The 22175-nt window shown below is 41.8% G+C and overlaps 1 protein-coding gene across 1 annotated transcript in view; it reads right to left on the bottom strand.

The window, feature by feature from the left end:
* TSPAN4 (tetraspanin 4) overlaps positions 1-20732 on the bottom strand; it is a 282853-nt gene extending 262121 nt beyond the window's left edge. The window contains exon 1 of the mRNA XM_026059072.1: positions 20701-20732. The gene's annotated coding sequence lies outside the window, so the exon portion shown is untranslated. The remainder of the gene's footprint in view (positions 1-20700) is intronic.
* Positions 20733-22175: the final 1443 nt, after the last annotated feature.

Consider the following 22175-nt stretch of genomic DNA (forward strand, 5'->3'; position numbering starts at 1 on the left):
GACTTATTTCCAACTTACATTTATCCTCCCATAAAAGGTGCTCGCAACTGTATCAATGAGGTTGCTTAATAGAACTCAGCTCCTGGATCATAATAGGGTTTAATGAACATGAAAAATGGAAGCACTGTTTCAGTGTTTTAACACCAAAATAAAAAGCAGGAATAAAAACAGACTTAACTCTGTGCACTTCCTTATCCAAGGGTATTAAACCAACCAGACTAAACTTCCTACTGCAGTTACGTAGCCATGTAAGATGCTGGGGAAAGCTAAAAATGAAAGCAGCAAAGTCACACAGTAGAGCATAGTCAGCTGGGTGTAATTTGGCATCCATTACATGGGTTTAACCTCAGTGATGCCAACAGGCTCAAAATGACGGATGAATCTTTCTCCAGTAGGCTGTGTGGGACAATGAGGAAGCAAAAGCRGCTCACCAAGAGTCTGGTAGCAGGTTGTTCTTTTTGCATAACCTTACAAGAACCATTCTGCTCATCATCAGCCCAATTTTGTAACTTCCAAAAAAAGAAGAAAAGTGTTATGCACATTAAGCACTGAAAGACTTGGTCAAGATGTCTGCTGTTCTGCTCATTACTTAGATTAACTCCAAGGAGTTTAACACATTTCTTGAGTAAATATAAATAAAATTATAAGCATGAAGGACAGCTTTCAGAATTGTTCGGCGCAGCATGATTTCATTTCTCACCCAAGACTTTCCTGTAGTTCTGTCAGAAGGGAAAATTTTACATCTTCAAAGTTTTCTTTCAGAGGTAGCTCTGAATATTGACATTCATCTTTTCCTATGAACCCTTAGGCCAAGCTGAACCCCAGTACCTATAGGTTATTCATAAAGAATAGTCGAAATACCAGGCCCAGAAAATGTAGGGAATTTCTAGAATGGTMAGGCTGTCATCTTACAAGAATCTAATTTTTTAGAGTTTGTTTGCTAAGCCCTTTCTGAAAAATCTGTACTTGGCTTTAGGTAYGTATAGTATTATAACTAACCCCTATTTCTAGACCTAGAATTCCCCAGTTSAATCCTTCCTTGTCAGCCAAGATGGTAACCGCAATGCTTATCCTACTGATAACGTTAGCATACAAGAAAAATACCTGGGTATGACTGATAAGACACTGCATCTGTTAAACAAATAGTTTTCTATCAACAGATCTCTGGAATAGATCCATCCTCCTCTCAAAAGCCTGAAGGTGTCTTTGTTTCAGCTAAAGTGGGTTTACTGCAACTCCTTTCCAAATCAGTCAACATTACATCTGAACTGACTGGAGAAGATCAGTGCAAGACACGAGGAGTAGGGTCAGCTAAGGCCCTACCAAAGAGTTTTACCATCCAGCGGAATYCTGGGCAGGACCAGTGGTTACCTACGTAATTTCACAGGTAACGCAGAGTGGTCACCTGTATAGTTCATCTCTGGAACCTCTCACGGCTTGTTAGGTGATACTCCAGTACTACTGTAGGCCTTGCTTTTGTCCCTAGCCTGTTCCTAGTTCTGTATCATCTCTTGGCTGTGAAGAAGTTCTCACACATCCAGCTGCAGCTTCCCCTATTCCYGCCTATGGTCTGCCCCCTTTGCGTAGCTGCAGACGCAGAAGGCAAAATTAAGATGATCTTGTCCTGCTGTTGAACATTCAGCTTTGCCATTTCAGTAGTAAAACTGCTGAATTGTTAAGCCAGTTCCACAATCTTCTGTAAAATTAATGTTAAGTCCTGTAATGACTTGATCCACATCAGTCACATCAATCCTTACTTAACATTAGTTTTACAGAAGATTGTGACTTTGTTCGTCATTTATTGATGCATGAGTGAATGAGGACAGAGATATTCAGCAGCACGTCTCTCAGTCAAGATGCTGCAGGGGGCTGAAAAGTCAAAACATGCAACACAAGACTCAGTCATGCAAGACAGTGCCATGGTACTCCTTCCTCCGTCTAAAGCATTCTTGCTGTTGCCCGTGTTAAAAGCTTTCAGTCTTGATATAATTTTTTTTAACAGTAGAAGTGGAARGACAAAATATTTGTGCAGGACACAACTTTGGGATAAAAATGAAAGTGGACACCAATAAACTATGTTATCTCTGAAAATTCCCTCTTTACACATATCCTGAAGGCCTGATCTTTCTCCCATAGGAGATGAATGAATCCCATGAGTTCTGTAGAGGAAGGCCAAAGTTCACAGTAGATGAGACAGCTATGCTTTGCTCCCTATGAATATCTAACTGTCACTCTTTTTACAAAAGCTGCATTAAAAATGAGTAATCAGAAGTGCAGAAGTCCTGGTTATCGTCCCATAACATTAAATACAGTGAAATCACAGCACATTCRTGTATTACACACTACAGAGCTTGACATTTTCATCGCTAATGTCACCTACAGCTTAAGGCTTTTTTCCCCTCATAAATCAAGCAGGATTTTTTCCCCCTTCACAAAGAAGTCTAAGGGCTACATTTCACAGAACAATGTCAAAGTTGTCACACACTATCTACACTCATTTAAAACAAAAGAAAAGGATCTTTGGTCCATAAGCAAAAAAGAAAAAGAAAAAAAAAAAGAAAAAAAAAAAGGCTGATCCAGAGCCAGCTTACATCAAATGCATGCACTTCTCCCCTAAGTAATGACTTTGTGCTAATTTGCCTCCTTTTCTGGGCTGAGTTGTTTTTCAGGTTTTTGGGTTTGTTTTGTTTTGTTGGTTTTTTTTTTAATCTCTAGGATACTACTAATGATCAAAAAAAAAGATTATAATCATCCTGAAAACTCTCATTTCCCCCTTATTTCTGGATCTCTTTTGTTTCTTTCTTTTCCTTTAAAATAAAACATTAAACAAAACTGATGAGCCTTTGGGGAAGTTTTTTTTCCTCGGGAAAAGCAAAGAGGGATTAAGGTGTAATGACTCTCCAGGTCCCAAGTTGACCCCCTCCCATGCAACTCCTCCCTGTGTTATTAAGCCTGGGTTTAGAGGCATGGAGGTGTTTTCACATATCAGTCCAGTCCCAGAGCTCTTCCTTTGCTTTGTCACCGCACTGGATCATTGCATTTTTATCCATTGCTGAGACATATGGCAGAGCAAACAATGAACTAACACTCTGTAGAAAACAGATAWTAAAGTAAATAAATATTGAGGGGAGAGGTAAGGGGAGAGTGYGGGGTTTTCTCAGAAACATTTGCTGAGCTACATAGGATTGAAATGCCTCACTGGATCCCTTCCTCTGGGAAACCTCGATCTCCCATGGCGCTGCCTAACACTCCATCAGGACACGTGGCTGGACAATTCCTTGGCTGTTTTCTCTGGCACGGACGTCACGTGTGGCTGTGGTTTGAGGAGGATTGCCCAGAGGCGGGACGGCATTCGGCTGGCTCTCCAGACACACAGCGTGTTTCCAGGGTTAAAGCACTGGACTCTCCCTGTCCACTGTTCATCTGGGAACTGCAAAGTACCTCACTTCTCTCTGCTTTTGTTTCCTTTTCCCATTTCTGACCATCTTAACAGTGTTTCAAAAAATAGACAGGAAGGGTTTTCCTGTCATCTAACTTCAGATGTCCAGTCTATGCTTTTCCCCCACTATCCCCCTTCTGTTGTGCACAGTGAGAAATAAGCCAAAGCTTTCAGGCACCCTTCAGCTGATCTGTTCTTGACAGATAGCTCTGCAGGAGGAGGAGGGAGATGGCATCCCGGGGTGCTTACTTCCCTTGGCACAGGCTGGACAAACAGCTCAGCTGAATTCCATCCCCCCTAATCCAGGAACACAAGGCATAATATTAAATATCAATTGCATTTACTCGCTCTGAAAATTTAGCCTTAATCTGCTCAGAAAATGAGATCCCTGAAGCAAGGCTCTTGCATAACAGCATGTCTGTACAGTGCCCTRTCTTTATCAGGGTTGGGTGCTACGGTTGCCACTAACACGCAGGATCACAGGGTAAAAAGTTGACATTCTCATACAGAATAATACTGGGATGTGCTTCATCTAGATCCCATAAACTTCATGCAAGAAAAAACAAACAAAACAAGCAACCACACCAGCTTTGCTTCTTACCTTAATTGCATCCCAAATACCTAAACTGTCTTCAGTGTCTAAGCTGAGAGAAAAGGCAGGGGTCTGCAGAAGAGCCACCTATTTATTCAGCCACTTCCCTTCCTCCACTTCGCCTGCCAACACAGATGCACCACCTGCCGATTTCAGCCCCCGTGCAACRGGCACGGCTCCTAACCAGGGCATGGCTCCTAACCAGGGCATGCTTTAAGAGTTACTAGTGCGAGTCCATAGCACCAGTATCCAATACACCGTTTATCACAAAGCTTCTGCCCAAAGCCATTCTCAGAGAAATGGAGAAAAACACYGAATATTTTAACCTGTTTTTTTWTTATTATTATTATTATTGTTGCAGTGAATGTACTATTGATTTTTGCTGGCTATCCCACATATGTATACCAGCCTTCATAAGAAACCAACAGAAAAATACCTAACCAGTTTTTAAACTATCTCACATAATCCCCTCCCAAGCACGCTCCCATCTAGCACGATTAATAGCTCTTTTCCTCTTTCCCTTCTCCTGTGCTGCTGGCACACAAACAACAAACCAATTTTGTACTTCCTAGATCCCCATCAAAACGGGAACGAGCTGCCCTGCTCAAGAGGATGCACAACCTGTTAAGCAGTAAGCAATTAAAATCCATAGGCTACAATCTGATCCCACAGCACTGCATTTGCTAAAGGGTAATCTCCACCAGAAGGAAGAGCGCAGTGGCAGCATACAGGATCCGAGTCTTACTTTTCACTAAAATCTACTTCACGCAGGGTTTTCTGTATCCATTTTTTAAGTTTTGTTTCCCTTTCTCAGTGTCACTTGCACCCACAATGTTGCTGTGTCTAAATTTCAAACTTGCAAGACAGGGCTTGAAAAATACCTTCCCCCATAGTGAGTAGGAGGCTTTTCCTGCTGAAAACAGAGGAATATATCAAAAGCAAAACCATCTAAACTTCCACTGAGTACTGCTTCTTTTCCCTTTCTCTCCCTGTGTATTTGTCTGCTTTGTTTTGACTTTTTAATTAAAATCTAATCTTGTGAAATGTCATTTTCAAAGCGTTATCAGATTTCAAAAGGGATCTATCTGCATTGCCTGGAAATGGACTCTTTACTTACACTCAGTGATACCACTGGGGACAAGAGTCCCAGGAATCGCACGCTGGCACACGACCATTATGGTTAGTGMAGCTTGGCAGTGGCAAATCTGGCTCTTCGCATGTGAATCTCTTATTTCTTTGTAGAAGTCAATACTTCCAGGAACATGATTGGAGGAATTAGCACTTTTGCCTGACTTCTTTGAAGCAGAYGCATCTCTTTCTCTAAGATCACTAGAAGAAATGTATTTACGCCCCCGAGATTGGTTTTGTAAACTTCAACCGCTGTTTCCATGCCTGTTCTGGCTCAACGAGGTACTGAACCTTTGCAACCTTGTCTCTTTTTAATTTGATAATCAAAACACTAAGAGAACAAGAGAGAGCATTAGACCTTTCGCAGCACTCATCACTTCTTTTCTCAAGCTAAATTAGAAGGAATCAGTAGGAAGAAGCACTCTAAGAGGATCAGCATTTGAACTGGAACAGCCTATGAAGTCTAAAAGGAGGTTAGAGCAGGAAAAGGAGGAAYGTGATCAGTTAAAATTCATTACTGCCCATGCCTTTTAAGATGTTTGTTTCAATGTCTAGGCTGCAAGTCTTCCCTGCAGGAGAGAAAAGTCACCTTTCTGGAAGACACTGTTTTTGCCTTAGGAGATAAAAATAACCTTGTCCCGCAAAGGCCCCTCCTCTCCACCACTCAGACACGTGTATCTGACTTTTGGGCTCCACTGAAGGCTCAAGCATCAGAGAATCTGGCATTCGTTTTGTTCAAAGTTAATGCCACGTGTCTGACACTTAGTAAATTGAGTCTCTTTTGTTTCCTGCACAGGATTTCTCACTTGTTATCTTCCAGTGCCCTGAAAAAGATTGCTTTCAAAATTGAACTTGTCAAATCAAGCGGGTCCCTTCGGAGCTCTCTCTAGCACATATGCTTTCTGAATCAATCCGTTTTCATTCGTTCATCTACTTATTTATGGCACCTGGAAAACTGACGCTATGGAAGGCACACTGGCAGCCCGCTCCCACGCGAGACGGCGACTCACGGTGCAGTGTGCTCGTGTAAGCATTCAGTATGTATGTGCACATGCACGGCAACACACAGACATTAACCACAGATCTGCAAACACCTCTGGCTGTCACTACCGCTCGCAGACAGATGTTAGCAAATCGGAAACGAAATGAGAGGACTGGATGAAGTGTGACAAAGACCAGCCAGTAAAATAACTGGATGGAATTTCTTTTGCCAAGTAAAGGATTTATACAGCAGCTCCTGCACCACCCAGAGTACCATGCACAACAGGATATGAGGCAAATGCAAGAGCTGGAAACTGCCAATACTTCACTACGACTAAACGATTCCATCATTTTTGTCCAAAACCTGCAGCAGAAAACACAAGTTACCCTTCCCCTGGGGAGCAAAATTAAAAGCAACATATAGGAGAACTTTTCCCCTCTCCACCGCCCAAAGCACGACTTTTCTGTAAGTGGAATAAGAAGTCAAATACTTTTATGATACTATTTTTTTTGTTTTTGTAAAACAAAGTAAATAAAAAAACTGGCCTTCAAATCTTTCTAAAACCAACACATCATGCAATTTGATTTGACACAGAGCTCAAGCCCAAAAGCRCGTTCATAAAGTTAAGTGCATGCTTTTGTGCTCTGCTAAGGAAGTACAAGCTTAAACACTAGTTTAAGGTAAAAAAAAWAWAAATAAATAAAATTACACATATAGCTTTACTGAAATCCAGATCTGTAGCCACAAGGATTTCAAAATTCTCTAGAGAGTCAGTAAGTCAAATGAGCAATTAGCTTGTGGAGGGTACACGAGAGACTGACTAACCTCGTAGGAAGCATGAGATACTTCCTATTTTAGTGAGCCAAACTCTGCCCAAACACCTTGTGGCACCAACAATTGTAGGTGGACAGAGATGAAAGGAAGATGCACCATGGGAGGGATCCAAACACCACTCCAAGCACAAGGTAGGAATTAACACCACACAAATATAGCTACTTTGCAGCTCTGTCTGATGGAAGGAACTTAGCAACTACAACAGGCTACCCGGAATCACATTTTCCTCCAAATCCAGGGCTTTCRCAAGAGGAAGCCAGCACTGGACAAGGGAGCAGCACTTGCAAGGAAGCCTGCTGCCACAAGGTGTTAACCGCTAGCAAACACGGCTCTCTTGCTAATAAGCCGCACGCGATGGCAGCCTACCCTGCTCTTTGCAGTCGCATCTGGAGAGGGATTTTGTATAGGGAAGATCGCGGCTTGCTCAGCCAGTTTGATATTCAGGCTTCACTATGCCTCCTGTAGGCGCTTACTGCAAAGCAGCGCTGCCCTTGCTGAGTTCTTTACGGCACTAGGAGATGCTGGAGATTTTCCCACTTGGGGTTGGAAAGCAATTCTTCCACGTTGGAGAGAAGACGGCAACACCTTCCTGTCATGCTGTCATATTGCAGTTTGAAACCCTTTTACAATCTTGTRTCAAAAAGGCAAAGAGAAAAGAAGAAAAGGCTGCCTGAACACATAAACTGACAGCTTCTAGAACTTTCTTTGAACTCAATTAATCTGGTTTAGAAACTCTCCYATAATACTGCCTGACATGCAGCAAAGAGCGCATGTTCTCAATAGGAAAGTCATTGCTGCCAAAGTTGGCCTTTGCTCCTTTTGCTTGGAGGCACAAGAGCGAGCATAGGGAAAAAAGAAATAATACGCACAGAAACAGTATGGGTATGAGGGATCGCTGTACTCAAGGCTTCTAAGAAATGAACATCACCTTTTCAGAGTGCACTTTACTAGGAAGGCTGAATTGTTTCTGCATTATACATAGGAATTCAAACGCATTTGTATATACACACGCATAAATGCAAATAGACATCTAACAAAGAGTACRCTGCCTTATACAAATTTCAGTACAATGCTTGCTTGATTGCAAACAAGGCTATAAAATGTCTTGACTTTTTTCCAGATATTTAATTGGTTAGAAGAGTTGCTTTTGTCATGATTGGCTCTAACTGGATATACACAGACTTCCCACAGAACAAAGAGACGGAGAATACTTAGACTTCTTTGCTGCTCAGAATGACTAATCTTGGTGAGTACATTCAAGTGTTTGTCTGGGTCCTTACACTACAATGTGTGTTTTTGCTAAAGTGCACGTGAATGGGCCCTGAGGAGATTTTAAAGGAGTTTGCTCAGCTGGCAGTGGCAGCTGCACGTTCAGCCCTCCATGGATTACCCATTATCAGTGCAGATTTCGATTTCCACATGCAGCAAGTGAGATGAGACAGTTGGCACCTTCCTGTAATGCTGCATCCTTGGGGTTTTACTCAGACAGATCACGAGAGCTCTCCCGCTGCTGAGGAGACTTTCCGAGCAGTGGAAGTCTCCACTTCCACGACCTTCTGTATCAGGCTTGGTGTGAAGACAGCTGACATGAAACTCTCCCTGCTAGGGGATTTGCCCATCCTTTTCTCTCTTCCAGGACAGAAGCAATTCCCCTCCTTCAGCTTTGCTGGCAGGCTATTGCATTCTGGCCTTGGCAATGAATGCTTCTCAGATTGGAACGATTACCCTTTGCGGGAAGGAAACCAACATTGTTACTTCTTTGGGAAGGAAGGGAGGCAGAGAATCAGTGACAAACCAACACATGTTAACATTTCTGAGGACAGTTCAATTTTAAGAGCATAACAGCAAAGTCCAAGAAGTTTCCAGATGTGCACCAGGTAACGTAACTAACATCTGTCACACATGAATCTCCCTTCGCTAACCCTCCAGATTYGTAACAGAACTGTATAATGGAAAAAATGCTTGCACTTAGCAGGACCTTGTTACTCAAAGTGCTTTACAGAACACTTCATAAACAYGGAAAGCTTCATAATGAGCTTGCAGTTTTTCTGTATTTAGGTTTGAACATTGCATTTTCTGCAGGAATACTATCAAAAAAAGAGGTCAGCAACTGTTAAGCAGAATTTCATCTGCTGCAGTTTATCATACCAGCCTGCTTTTCAAAAAGCAATATGAAATAAAGCTTGCTGAAATTCATCCACATGACAAATGCCTATTTCCTGTCTCTGCTTCAATTTTATAGCAACATGCCTGCTCTTATTAGATTTAGTACCTGCTGAAGTCAAAAAAGAACTTGAAGAAATCCAAAATGGCAAAGATCTAAACCTTTGTCAATTACATGTCCGGATAGCCTAACTACAGGCTGATTAAACTTTAGTTTTCAGGCAGGACAGTCTTTCATCTCAGATAAAATRTCTTTCATTCATATACCATCAAAAATAATAATATTAAAAAAGTGGTTACCTGAAGTTCCCTTCAGTTCTTCATGAAGTTTCTATCAAAGATACTTAGCAATGGATAGTCTGGCAAAAAAACAAAACAAAAAACACCCCCCCCCAAAAAAAACCTATGGCTCAGAGACACTAGAAGCATTATTCAACTGATCTGAATTCCACTGATTTGTAAGGAATTTCATAAATTTAACCCCAAACTRAATTTGGCTCAGCTCTATAACAATGGAAGGAGATGTTGAGATTGAGCCCACAAACAGACCTTGCATTTTCCAAAACAATTACAAGCAGCTTCTCCACGCTTTCAGAAAAGTTAGGCCCCATTGAGATTAATTATTAAATAAATGGAAGCAGAAATGCAGTATGCACTTGCACTCCATGTCAGTGTTAATAAACGACTTCCCGAATGCGAGCTTCCTTTTATAATCTTGTTGGCAGGATATAACTAGTTTGTAAATTCATAGTACAGAGGATATGACTTGCTCTTGGCCTACCTCTAGTGCCCTCATACTGATAACTCTTAACACCATTTTAAGATGAGAGAAGCTTTAGTGATTATGATACTCAGCACAAGGAGAAGGGGGCAGTTGGTATATTATGATTTAGCTACAATTTACAGGTCCCATCAGGAGTTGGTATAAAATTGTATCACTCTGCTAAGGCTGTAGTTCCACATCGTTATTTTACTGACAGCACATCTGATTTAAGAGGTCTAACCCTCTCCCCATCATGACTCTGGCCTCCTCACAGCAGAGCTTACTGCCCCCTTCCTTAAGCCAATTCAATTATTTGCATTGCCACAGAGTAAATCAGACCTGTGCAATCAGCCACCTAAAACAATACAAACATAAATAAATGAAACTTTAATGAAGCTATATAACTTCCACCAGTTTCAAACCTGGCCCTGTGCTGCTCATGACCTGTAACCGCTTCTCATTTTCAGGAATTTGTGATTCTGCCATTTGGACCTAGATGGCGACTGCAGGGAGACATCATCATCTGCACGGACCACCACGTTCATCAGTTGCTCGTTGGGTGCAAAGCGCTGGAGTTATTTTGGTCAGTGCTATACACTGTAACCATTGTATCATGCTTTCCTTTTAGCATAATGAAGGGTGAGGGTGAAATCAGCTGTTTGCAGCAATTAGTTTGGCCCTCTCCTATCCAGCCAAACTGTCCTGCACTTGGGATACCTTTCTAAGCACTCAGGACCACATGAAGACTGGCTAATTTCTGTTCCCCCAGAAAAGGGCAATAACATGTTCTTGGGGCTGGTCTAAAGTCAAGACCCTCAGTGAGAGACTCCTAAGTGCTCCACTTTCTGCCTTGAGTTAAAGCAGATCCTCTGAGGTCTGACCAGGGGCATTTGTACATGGCCAAAAAAAGAGCTACAAGTCAAGTGAGCCCTTGGCCAGCTACAGATGCTGGTTCATCAGAAATACAGATAAAGAACCAAAAAACCCCAAACAGTCATGAACATAAGCAAGTGGTATCCAACAAACTGAGGAACACAAGGCTGTTTATCAGCTCCAGGAAGATGAATGACAGATTTTTGATGGAGAAATAACTGGAAGCCACCTTGCACACTGCCTGGGGGAAGGGACAGGGGCCATGTGCTCAGGCAAGCTGAGGTTATTCCTGGTTTTTGCTTATTTACTAGGTATTTGTATTTGGTATCTTTTCCCTTTCCTATTAACTGGAAATAGCTGAGCAATCTCAGTGGAGTTCTGTGAGGCTTATTCATTAGACAACCATAAAACTGTAAGGTCCTTAGATGAATGATACCAGGGAGGTGAACTGCATTTATTTTTTCAGTTTTAAATATTGCTGCTCTCCATGTCTGGCTAAAGCCAAAGTAAAATGGTCAGAACACTAGCCTGCTACTGAGCACAACCAGGCCAGATAGCCCACGGGCCGGGAGCAAAGCTGAGCTCCGCTCTTACAAGAAGTAGTTGCACCTGTAAAGGCCCCAACAGCGTGTTCCCTGCTGSAGGTTTGGCTGCRGGGGCTCAGGACCAACATAGATGCAGCACAGCCAAGGGCTGCCCTCTTCCTCTGGTGACCTGGGAGAGAGTTGGGGGAGCTGCTTTTAAGCTGAKTCCCTACCTTCACCCCTACCTGAGCTGCAGCATTGACCACACACAGGTGGCAGAGCTCACACGCTTAGCAGTTAGTGCCTTTGGACAGGCACAAATAATTGCGCAGGCACAAATATAGGCCAGGGACTGGCTGTGACAGACTGTGACATCTGAGTGATGAAGGCCAAGTTCTCTGCTGAAGGGAGCCGGAAGAGTAGGGTAGCAAAAGCCTGCAGAGCTGCAGCTCCCAAGAGCAACGAGCCTGGCCCATTCCGAGTCACCGAGCATTCCTGCCTATTAGTTTTAACTCATTTCTATTTCATCAGGCTCCTTCAGCCTCTCTCTGCATTTTCTCCTGTTTTCATTCCCTTTCCTTCTGTTCCCCCCCACACACTCTTTCCTTGTCTTTCTCTCTTACTTTCCAAACTTTTCCATTAGACATGTCTCTTCTCCTCACATCTTGCTTCATGTAACGCACTGACCTCCTCTTATTTTCTGAGCCAAATATCCTTGTCTGACTTAAGAGATGTTTTCCATATTTAAACTCTACTGCCATGAAAGGGATGGAAGCAAAGGTGGGAGCTGTGAGGAGTCAGTGCACAGATAAGCAGCGCAGTGTTTCAATCTGTGATGTACATTTTTAGATCATGTGGTGAAAAGACCGTTTGCTGCTGCTAGCTTGAATAAAAAGAAAGGGCACAATACTGAACCTGACTCTCATTACTGGGGACATACTCTCAGCTACTTTAAGCTACCAATGAGCTTCAGAAGCTATGCCAAATATAATCACTCTAGGTCCTGGTATGCTTGGAAACTAATCAAAGTAGCTATTGCAGAATAAATATTTGCAAGTGGTTACTTCAGTTCAATTTTCTCATAAACACTCTTATTCCAAAAGCATCTTTGTCAGGGATTATATCTATATAATTAGCCTAGAATAGTTTATCCAACCAAGAGTCCAAGTGTAGAGAGATCTTAGGATTTGGCTTATCATGTAGAGAAATCTTTTCGTCAAATTCACTTTTCCTGCAGCTTTGCTCTTTTCATTTCAAGATCATTTCAAGTCTTTGCTGTCTACTTAGGTCATTTCCACTACAACCTGTCTTCTTACAGCCATAACAAGAAACCAGAGAAGGAAAGTATCCACTACACTGAGGAGAAATAGGAATAGGCAGGGCTATAAAAGGAATACGACATTTTCCCTGCAAATACCAGGCTCTCATCACACTAGGTGAGGAGCTAACGAACACAGCTAAGCAAGGAGCTAACAACATGGTGCTGCTCGCCCAAGGCAAGCAGAAGCCAGAGTGTGTACGAGTGAGGAAGTGAACTTCTTCCTCTCCACTCTAGCTCAGAGCCAGGCATCAGCATTCACCCAGGTATGAGCGTCACTGCCAGTAAGTACTTTCTTCACAAACTGATCTCTGAAGGGGCATTCCCTGTGATAATATCATTTTAATACTTATTTTCTGGGCTGGCCAGCCAACAATACTACCGGATGTATTAAAGGAGACTGGCTTGAAGTCTGTTTCAAATTTCTTGGAAAAGATGCATGTCTTTGAATTGAAAGGACTGTGGATCAGGACTTTAGTAAAGCTCCTAGCCATCACTGAGAGTCTAATCCCAACAGCAAAGAAAAAAAAGAAAGAAAAAAGGAAAAAAAGAAAAAGAAAAAAAAAAGGAAGTTTTGCCTCTTTCCTATCTCATTCCTTCCTCTCTGAGCCTGGTGATGTCCTGGCCAAACAGAGAACAAAGGATTAYCTGCAATTGTACCAGAAACAGGACATCATATCTCACATTTGTAAAATCCTATTACCTTGAACATCATCAAGAAGTTCAAATCAAAGCAACTGCTGATAAAATACAGCTGCTTTTAAAGAGCAGTGTAGACTGGGCTTCTTGGCGAAGAGAGGCAGAACTAGTAACACGGATAACCACCCTGCGTGACTAGTTTCCACCACAGACTGTGCTTTGTGCAGACTTCTTAGCACACAGCATGGAGCTCTTCTTCCCTCAGCTTTCACTGAACCCGGGGAAAGACCCCCTACCATCAGAGCTGCCACAGTTACATGGGCAGAGCTCCAGCTAGCAAACACTTGATGGTCTAAAGCAGTCTTTCTCAACCGCTTTGCCCAAAGTAAAAAGTTTGCATGACCTCCCTTCCATCAACTATACAGTTAGGCAGAAAAATATATAGCAGTGGTAATACTGATTAGGTTCTGTAATTCACTGGGCTTTCCAAAGACTGACAGATATAGCAGCAGCAGCAGATGTGCAAAAAGCAGAGGCAAGAGGTTTTTTTTTCTGCATTTGCCTGAAACGATATTCCTGTAAGTACTGCAAGTACTGCAGTCCCACCTAACTGCCTTGTGTGACGCAGGCCAGGCCTGACAGCCCATCATGTCAGAAATGCTAGTGCTTTCCAGAAGTATTATACCTGTTAACACAGGTATCATACATAATCACAACCACATTTCTTGAGGGGCTCCAAGGAGCTTACAGACCAGCTTGTATCTACCACTACAGAAGGAAGGTGAAGCCAGTCACACAGAGGTCTGCCTTTCAGTGCTCTCCACTTCGTATCTTTGCAGCCAATAAAGACTGTCAAAAGAGCTCCTTACTTTTAACTGAATTGTCAGAGGAGCTCTGCTTTAACCCTTGGGCAGCTGAAAAGGGAGAGAGAGGTTTACAAACATGCTTGGAGCTCTGCTGCTCCTAGGGTGACAGGAAAGGCCAGATTTTTACAGCACCTAAGAGACATGCAACATACTGAGCACCTGGAAGATGTGGCCATTCATTTAAGGAACTAATTGGAGGCTGAACACCCACAAAAACCTGGTGCTTAAAGATCAATTCCCTCACACCTACATGTGGTTTATACGAACAGATTTCTGAGGATTTTATTGGAGTGATTCCTGGTTTATATGGGAGGAAATTCAGATACTAAACTTCTTGACCAAGTTCTTCTAGCCATATGAAGACAAGAAGCAAACTAACTTTTTGCTCACTGTGAAGATGGTGCAGCTTTCAGATCCACATAAAGACAGGGCACTGAACTCAGCTGACAATTTCTGCCTCAGTCTTCTGAAACCATAAAACACATCCCAAGTCAGAAAACAAACATTCAGCACCATCTCTGACCATACGAAGTCGTTCCTGTTTTCAGTCTCTCTTTATCCATCCACAGCCAAACTTGTCACCATTGCTGGCAGAAGCCTGATTCTATCTTTTTATCACTGTTGCTACAAGACAGCTTGACTGCAACGAACGTGTTCACAAGGAAATCAGTTGACCGGAAAAGAACTGCTAAAACCAGTCTGGATTTAAAAAAAACAAATGCAAGTAAAACCCCACTCTAATTGTAAGCAGCCCTTGGTAAAGGGCAGCAGCAACCCTACTGAAGGGGTCAATACAAAAAAGAGAGAGGAACCAAACTCCCCTGCTCTGTGCTTACGCCAGGTTCTTAAACAGTGAATAACTTTAAGCATGCAAGTGACCTACTTAAGGTCATGCAATTAAAATTAATGAGAGCTCAAATCTCTTTGCTGCATGAAGGTCTAAAGTTTCCTACAATTTTCCTCAAAAGCAGAGGCTTTTTTGGGTGTTGTATATTAAAAGATAAAGCATTGCGTCTTTGTAGAGCTCTGGTTTAGACTCCTTTTAGAATTTTGGATATTCATTTACTCACAGAAAAATATGCTTAATAATATAGGTCTACTCTACTTCCTTGTTTTGTTCACCTTACAGTTTTCTCTGATTTGAGCAAAGCTCCTTCATAAGGSGACAGATTTTTTTTGGTGCCAAGCCCAAGATCCACAGGAGTCCAAAAACCACTATAATAACAGCACATCTCTTCATCCAAACTTCTATTAATATGATGCTTCTCATCATCTTTCAYTTGAAATGGCAGTGTGAAATAAAACAGTATTCTGTCACACACAGAAAACAGCAAATCTACTCCCAATTGGTTTTCTTTGCTTCTCATCTGACTCCCTCCAGTTTCCTCTAGTCACTCAAAAGTAACCATTTCTGCTTGTACTGCCTCCCAGCCAGCGTAATCAAGTCAAAGATCTTACTCATGTTCCCAAGTGGAGCATGCGTGTGCAAGCACGAAGGCGGAGGCAAGAAATTGCGAAGCACTGTAGAGAGAACAGGACACCAGTGCGTATTGTAAAGCATATCTGTCCTCCTAACGCTTTGCAGCAAAGTCCGCTCTGGGAGCGGGAGGCRGACTTCATTCCACCGCGCTTTCTCAGCAGCTCCCTGCCACCCTGACTGCAGACTCCGTAATGTTGGCAGCACCACAGAACAACAACGTTCAGCTTGAATTTCGGATTCTAGGTAGAGCTTGCAGGGCTTAAAAATGCTTTGTAGGATTGAGGTATAAGCAGCTTATCAGCGAGAGTCTGGGATACTGTCTGTAATCAAATCCAAATCTCCTGAGCACTGTTTTGTCCCAACCACAAGCCCAGATTTTTCTTTACTGCTGAACTGACACGTCAGTCTGTGAGTTCACATTTTATAGTAAAAAGTAATGAAAGAAGCTCCTGTATTTCATGTTTAACATTTCAGTCTTCTCAAGGATAATAAAACAAAATCTTTCTGCAACAACAGATAAGTCAGGTAAATAAAATGTCAAACTACTTTAGAAATAAGCTAGTCAAGATAATAGAATAAACCTCCTGGGTAGCCATTAATTGCATTCTTTTATGCATTGGCAAAGATGCTTCCAGAGGACATATGATAACTAATACAAAGGGATGCTCTATTTTTATAACTGTTCTTTAAAATGAATTCTGTGCTGACAAAAAGGTACCTGATTAACATCTTGGGAAAGCAAGACCTTCCCCATATCCTCAGAAGGAATGATACCACTGACAGTTCTATTAACAAGCCAAAGCAGAGGCTGCAGGACTGAACGGGGGGACGGGTGCTGAGACGGCAGGGCAGGGATCCTCTTCCCAGGTCTCCCACTAGCCTGCCAAGCAACAAGTGCAAACTTGCTTCTCTGTTACATAAACCCTTCCTTCTGCAAAGTGAGGTTAATCATACTTTCTAAAACATTTTGAGATCTAGCAGTGCAGAGTCCTTTGCAAAAAGCTGTGTTTTTATTATTACTTAACTCCCTAGCAGCACCTAGAGCATAAAGGGAACAAGAGCTTCATGTCTACCAAATTAGCAGCCAAGGTGTGGGTAAAACAGCAATACACGATGCAGCCCTATGTATTCACTTTCATTGCTTCCTGCAAAACAAAGATGACAGTAAAAGCCCCTACTAATTGTTACTCAACATCACAAAACAAAAGCCTATCAGTTAGACATAACTTTTCCCATTATGTTTTCCTAATAATTTGCCATTGTCACCATAATACAGCATGAAAACACYGCACTGCACAGACAGCCTCTTCTTTTGATTAACCAGGTGCTGTGGGAATTTCTGTCTATCCTTAATCATAATTAAAAGTTGTTATTCCCATTTCCAACGCAGGCTTGCTGCCAATTAAATCTATTTGGAAAATAACTTTTTTTCTTCCATAGAAATGATTTATTTCTTGTTAAAAATAAAGTAGACCTGTTAGGTTAAAAGTTTAATTCTGATCTCTCCCCTCACTTAGATGTTATTAATGAAGTTTCCTCATCTCCCAGTGACCCTCACAAGAGTTGGAGAAGCTCAGCATCTCCCAGAGAAGATGATAATGGAAACTCTTGCAGCAAGACTTGTTTCTGCACTGAGAGTACAAGGATGTACTAGGCAAAGCCACAGCTTATGAGCYGTTTGAGGAAGGGATTTCTGCCGAGAGTTCATTCCTTGACTGAGGCACAAACAAAGAAGCTGTCCAGTCATACTATCATTTGTCTACATGTAGCATAAGTTTCTGGGCAGAAGAATACTATGACTAAGTACTAGGTATATTGTAGCATTAAGGAGATACCACAGGAAGAATATGAGTGCACACAAATGAGCAGAGAGAAACTCTTGGTTTGCAAAGCTTTTACTTGGGCTCAGATTCCTGGTCGTCCAGTTTTAGAGTTTGGTCTAAAAATCAGTATTTCACTTTCATGTCTTTTGTTGCCATTTATAGTTGGAAAAGTGCTTCAAGTGAAATTTTCACCACTTATTGATTACAACTGTCAAAGGAGCCTGTAGCTTTCTCCATGCTGTCAGCAACAAGGTGTTTAGCATGACATAGCAGCCTCCTTGTCAGCAGTAAGGTAAAGAGACAGGAAGAACTGAAGAAAAGCAAAAACTGGTGGGGAGAGCAAAGCATTATTCTCCTGCCCAATGATTCTACTCCTGCCATCAGGCACATGGGCAAAAAGACTTTTGATGGCCCAAAGAGCATTTTAAATCCATCAGAGAGTCTACAACTTGACAGCTTCTAGTCTAGATTCCTTGTCTGTGTGTAAGTATTGCACAAACCCAGGCAGACTTCTCCCTCCCTTTCTGTCAGGGGAATGAAAAACAAGGTGTGCCATGTTTCCACCTCTCCATCTGGCTTCTCACTCCTTGTCAGTATGGCAGAAGTGACTGTCTTGGCTAAATTTCACCTCCTGATGAACGCTGCATTTGAAAGACAGTTCATACTGCATGATTTCAACAGTGAAGTACTGCTTGGGAAACTCACGCTTCTTTCATGTAATTTAAACTATGAACACTTACTATATCCACAGTCAAATACATTCACTATCACCCCAGTCGCCCCCATGACTCACTCACTGTGAGTCACTCACATGGGACGCCCTTACACCACAGACTAAAGAGTTTGTGCATAGTCTGCAAGGACAATCAAAGACTCGGATTTTCTGCAGAGAAACAGATTTTGTTTATTTTTTCCTGTGCACTTTATATGGCAGTGCTGTATGTCCCAATGCTGTAAAGATGATGGCGTAAACATGGCCCTAAGTTCCTAAGAGCTGTATCATCCAAATTATACAGTGATTCTGAGTGAATATTTACAGTAACAAAGTAAATAAAGAAGCCTCCTACTCTTCTCCCATCCTCTCCTACTGGAAGCTCTGCTTGAGTTAAATACATAATTACATAAAAACAACAAAATCATCAATGGCAATGCAGAAAACTGGGTCAGTCCAAGAGCTGAAAGCCTGCTTTGTCTGTTTGCTGTATCTCTTTGGCCTAAACCTGTAATTCAGTCTTAGAAGCAAAGGCAAAGTTGCTCAGATTTTGATACAGTAATTCAGAAAACAAATCAAATCCCTAATAGAGTGTGTGTGCATGTGTGTGCACATGTGTGTATGGATGTACACTGGCACATCTGTGCATTTTCTAGCATCAGAACTAACAAGTTTACTAAAGAAACTCATTCTGGAAGTTTTTTATTTCCACAAACCTAGGAGAATCATGGCTTTCCTCTTTCAGAGCTCAAAGCCAATTCTACCAGGAGAAATTCTTAGAGACTCTGTTAGGTGATATATTGTGGACTCTCTGAAATTAACCTCTTCCGTTTAACTGTAAAACCTACGTGTAAAGAATAGCCCTTCTGAGGGAACTGTGACAGCAACAGATATTTTAGTCTTCACAGATGAACAYAAGGGTGGAAAAATGATTAAAGGATTTATTATTTTCTAGCATAAATCTTTGAGCACTGATTGATACAATTCACTTGACCGAGGGTAATGTCAACTATGTCACACAGATCTTGCAAGCCTCAGTTTCAGCTGTGACTAACATGGAAGTCATAGATATATAAAACCAAAGAAAATACCTTTTCTCTCACACAACCAGTGAGCAATAAGCTTGAGAAGGGTCACTGAAAATCAGGCAATCCAAAAATTCCTGATAGACACCAGCTTTTGATAGTATGAGAATATCTGAATCAAAAGCTAAGACCATCAGATGCAGGACTTCAAATCCACTTGACACCACAGACCTTGGTCAAATCCTCAGCTTGTATGTGTTGGAAAAGCACTACAGAAGTCAATGAAACTAGGCYGATTTAAATAATCTCCTGCACCTTGCAGCTAAAACACATACCCTTCAGTTGTGATTGCTTTTCAAGTGTCTCCAATAGCTTGTCAACAGTGAGTGCTTGCCATTTGCTATCATGTTGATTTTTGTTTGAAATGCAAACTAGAAATTATTTTTCTCTCCAGATTACTGGCAAAATTTGTCTTTAAATGGCRGGTTGGGTCTGGTCACTATGCCCACTGTAACTGCTTAGAGGAGAACAAAATAGGAAGCATTTAAGATTAATAAAAGAGAGGAAGACTAGCCCTCTGCTTCTAAAGGCTTCATTATCTTCAAATCTTCCCATTTGCAAGTTCCTCTAGCATTTTACTTGCAGTTTTATTCTTTCAGAAGATTGAGAACTATTTTTACCCAGAGGGTTTTAGGGGGACTGAACATAAACTCCAATATTTAGTCTTCCTCCTTTCTCACTTCATAGGCTGCACTCTGTGAAATTTTCCTGTATATATATAGGTGTCTTGATCATTTGTCATTAGGTATTCAACCACATGCTTATGGCAATTGCACTAGATGCTGCAGCATCTCCTTTTTAATTTCTTTATCTGTTTCTCCCTCACTACAGCATGTTTTTTTGACTCCCACCACCCTTTTTATAACAAGAATGGATGGACCAGATTGTATTTTTCTTCCCTGTTCAAAATACATAGAGTACGCACAAAAGCGGCAGCTTCAAGGGAGGAAAGAATGCGTCAGACTCCTAGACAGACATATTTCATGAATGACTTTTGTAGACATGATTAACTGCAGTCTTTCTGCAGCAGTGAAGTAGCCGGATATATCAAACTTCAGAGTAAAGGGAAAAAGTGCATCTGTCTTGAGAAGAACGGACTTTCTCTGTGTATTCAGTAAACAGTACCCACCCCCCTTGAAGTTAGATCAGTTTGCCAGTAATACTAACAGAAAGAATAGGATCTTGGGATCCTGCRCATTGCCCACTTCTCCCCTTACCCAAAGGGTTCAGCACAGTGCCTTTGCAGCCCATACTATATTGAGGGAAACAAGGGAACACAGTCCACACCAGCCTATTTCACAAGGCAGTAAACAGCATCTCCGAGTTACCAGCCTGATTCATTATATTAACTGTAATGGCTTCTGGGGATTGGCATTTCCCCTCTTTCAAAAGCCATGTGTTGAGTYCCTAAATTTAAATGCAATAATCCGCTCGCAACTTTGTTTCAGATCAGTACACTGATTGCAGCCATCCACATACCTGAGGCAGGGACAGGAGCGCCGAGCAGCTGAAGTGAGCAGAGGACAAGGGGGCTTCCGTGCAAGCGGGAAACAGGGGATCTCCAAAACAGGACCCTGTGTGTCAGAAGCCACGTGTCATTTATAAAATACAAGGAAAACAGCTCTCTGTAACTATGTCTTTTGTAAAGGACAAAAGGGCCCCGGGCCAAAACCAAGCAAAAAGACCCTCATTAACTTCAAAAGTCACTGGATCAAGACCTAATAGAGAAAAACTACAGCTTATCCTGGTAAGGGATAAGAGCTTTCAGTAGCACAGCTGTAAGGGGAGGGTGCACGAAGCCCCTGGCTTGGCTCATGAAACCATCAAACTGACAACACCTGCTGACAGCCGTGGGAGCAGAGCACAGGGGAGACGTGATGTTCTCAAGGCAATACCATCAGCTCTTCACTTGCAATRGGACTTGAGCTCCCACACGGCATGTTTCCACTTAGGCACATGTTCAAGCACTTAATCAAAACAGGGTAACATTATCAGCTTCTTTGCATAATCTGAATCATATCSGACATTGAATCAGATGCAAACACTTTACAGATTTGAGCCTGAAAAAAGATGCATACATGAATTCTAAACATTTGCAATATGTAAACTATAAATTCATTATTTTGGGGGAAACAAAAAGTTTGCTGAAGCATAGAAAGTACACAAAACTAACATTGCCAAGCTGACGTAATGAAAAATCACAGATCMGCCTCCTAAAATCATAATATTTTTGTAAAATAGTAAGTGTTGGAATCTCTTTATTACTTACACATTGGACTTTTAGAAAGTTATGCTTTCAATGTTTTTGTGCATAACCACAAAGATGAAAAATTTTTATGAAAGCTGACATCTCCCCAAAATCTCCTGTATCCAGAAATTAGGGTTATTAAAAAACAAAACAAAAACAAAAGAACAACAGAATGGCAAAAGATGCCAGTACTGGTACTGTACCGTACAAGAGAGACAGATGATGGCACACAACAGTCCAATACAGCAGGCAGTAGGCCTCACCATGCCAAACTAGCTGTAGGAAGGCTGGAGGTGAAAAATACTCCTTTAGGCAGCCAACATAAAAATTAGCAAACGATGCAGGTGTAGCTCATAAATACAGTATAAAAACGCACACATGCATGTGATGCTCTATCCAGAGTTTCGACCCCATTGATGAAGGAAAGTAAAACCTCCATCCCAGGTCAAGTCATAACCCACACGATGCTCCATACTAAGACTTAGCTTCTTCACTTCTGTCATGATAAGAGCACATATTCCACAACTTCCTCACACGTGCACACCACTTCTAAATACCACAAAAAGGTAACAAGCTAAGAAACTTTGGATAGAGAGATATCAGGTCTCAAGACTGTCATGAATCCACAGTCAAGAAGGACTCCACCTCCCGTGACRTACTTGCCTTCCTCTGTAATTAGCCCAGGTTGAGGTTAATACRTAGCTGC

Source organism: Apteryx rowi, unplaced genomic scaffold (assembly GCF_003343035.1).
Source record: "Apteryx rowi isolate R43461 unplaced genomic scaffold, aptRow1 scaffold_152, whole genome shotgun sequence".
In the NCBI taxonomy this organism is placed as follows: Eukaryota; Metazoa; Chordata; class Aves; order Apterygiformes; family Apterygidae; genus Apteryx; species Apteryx rowi.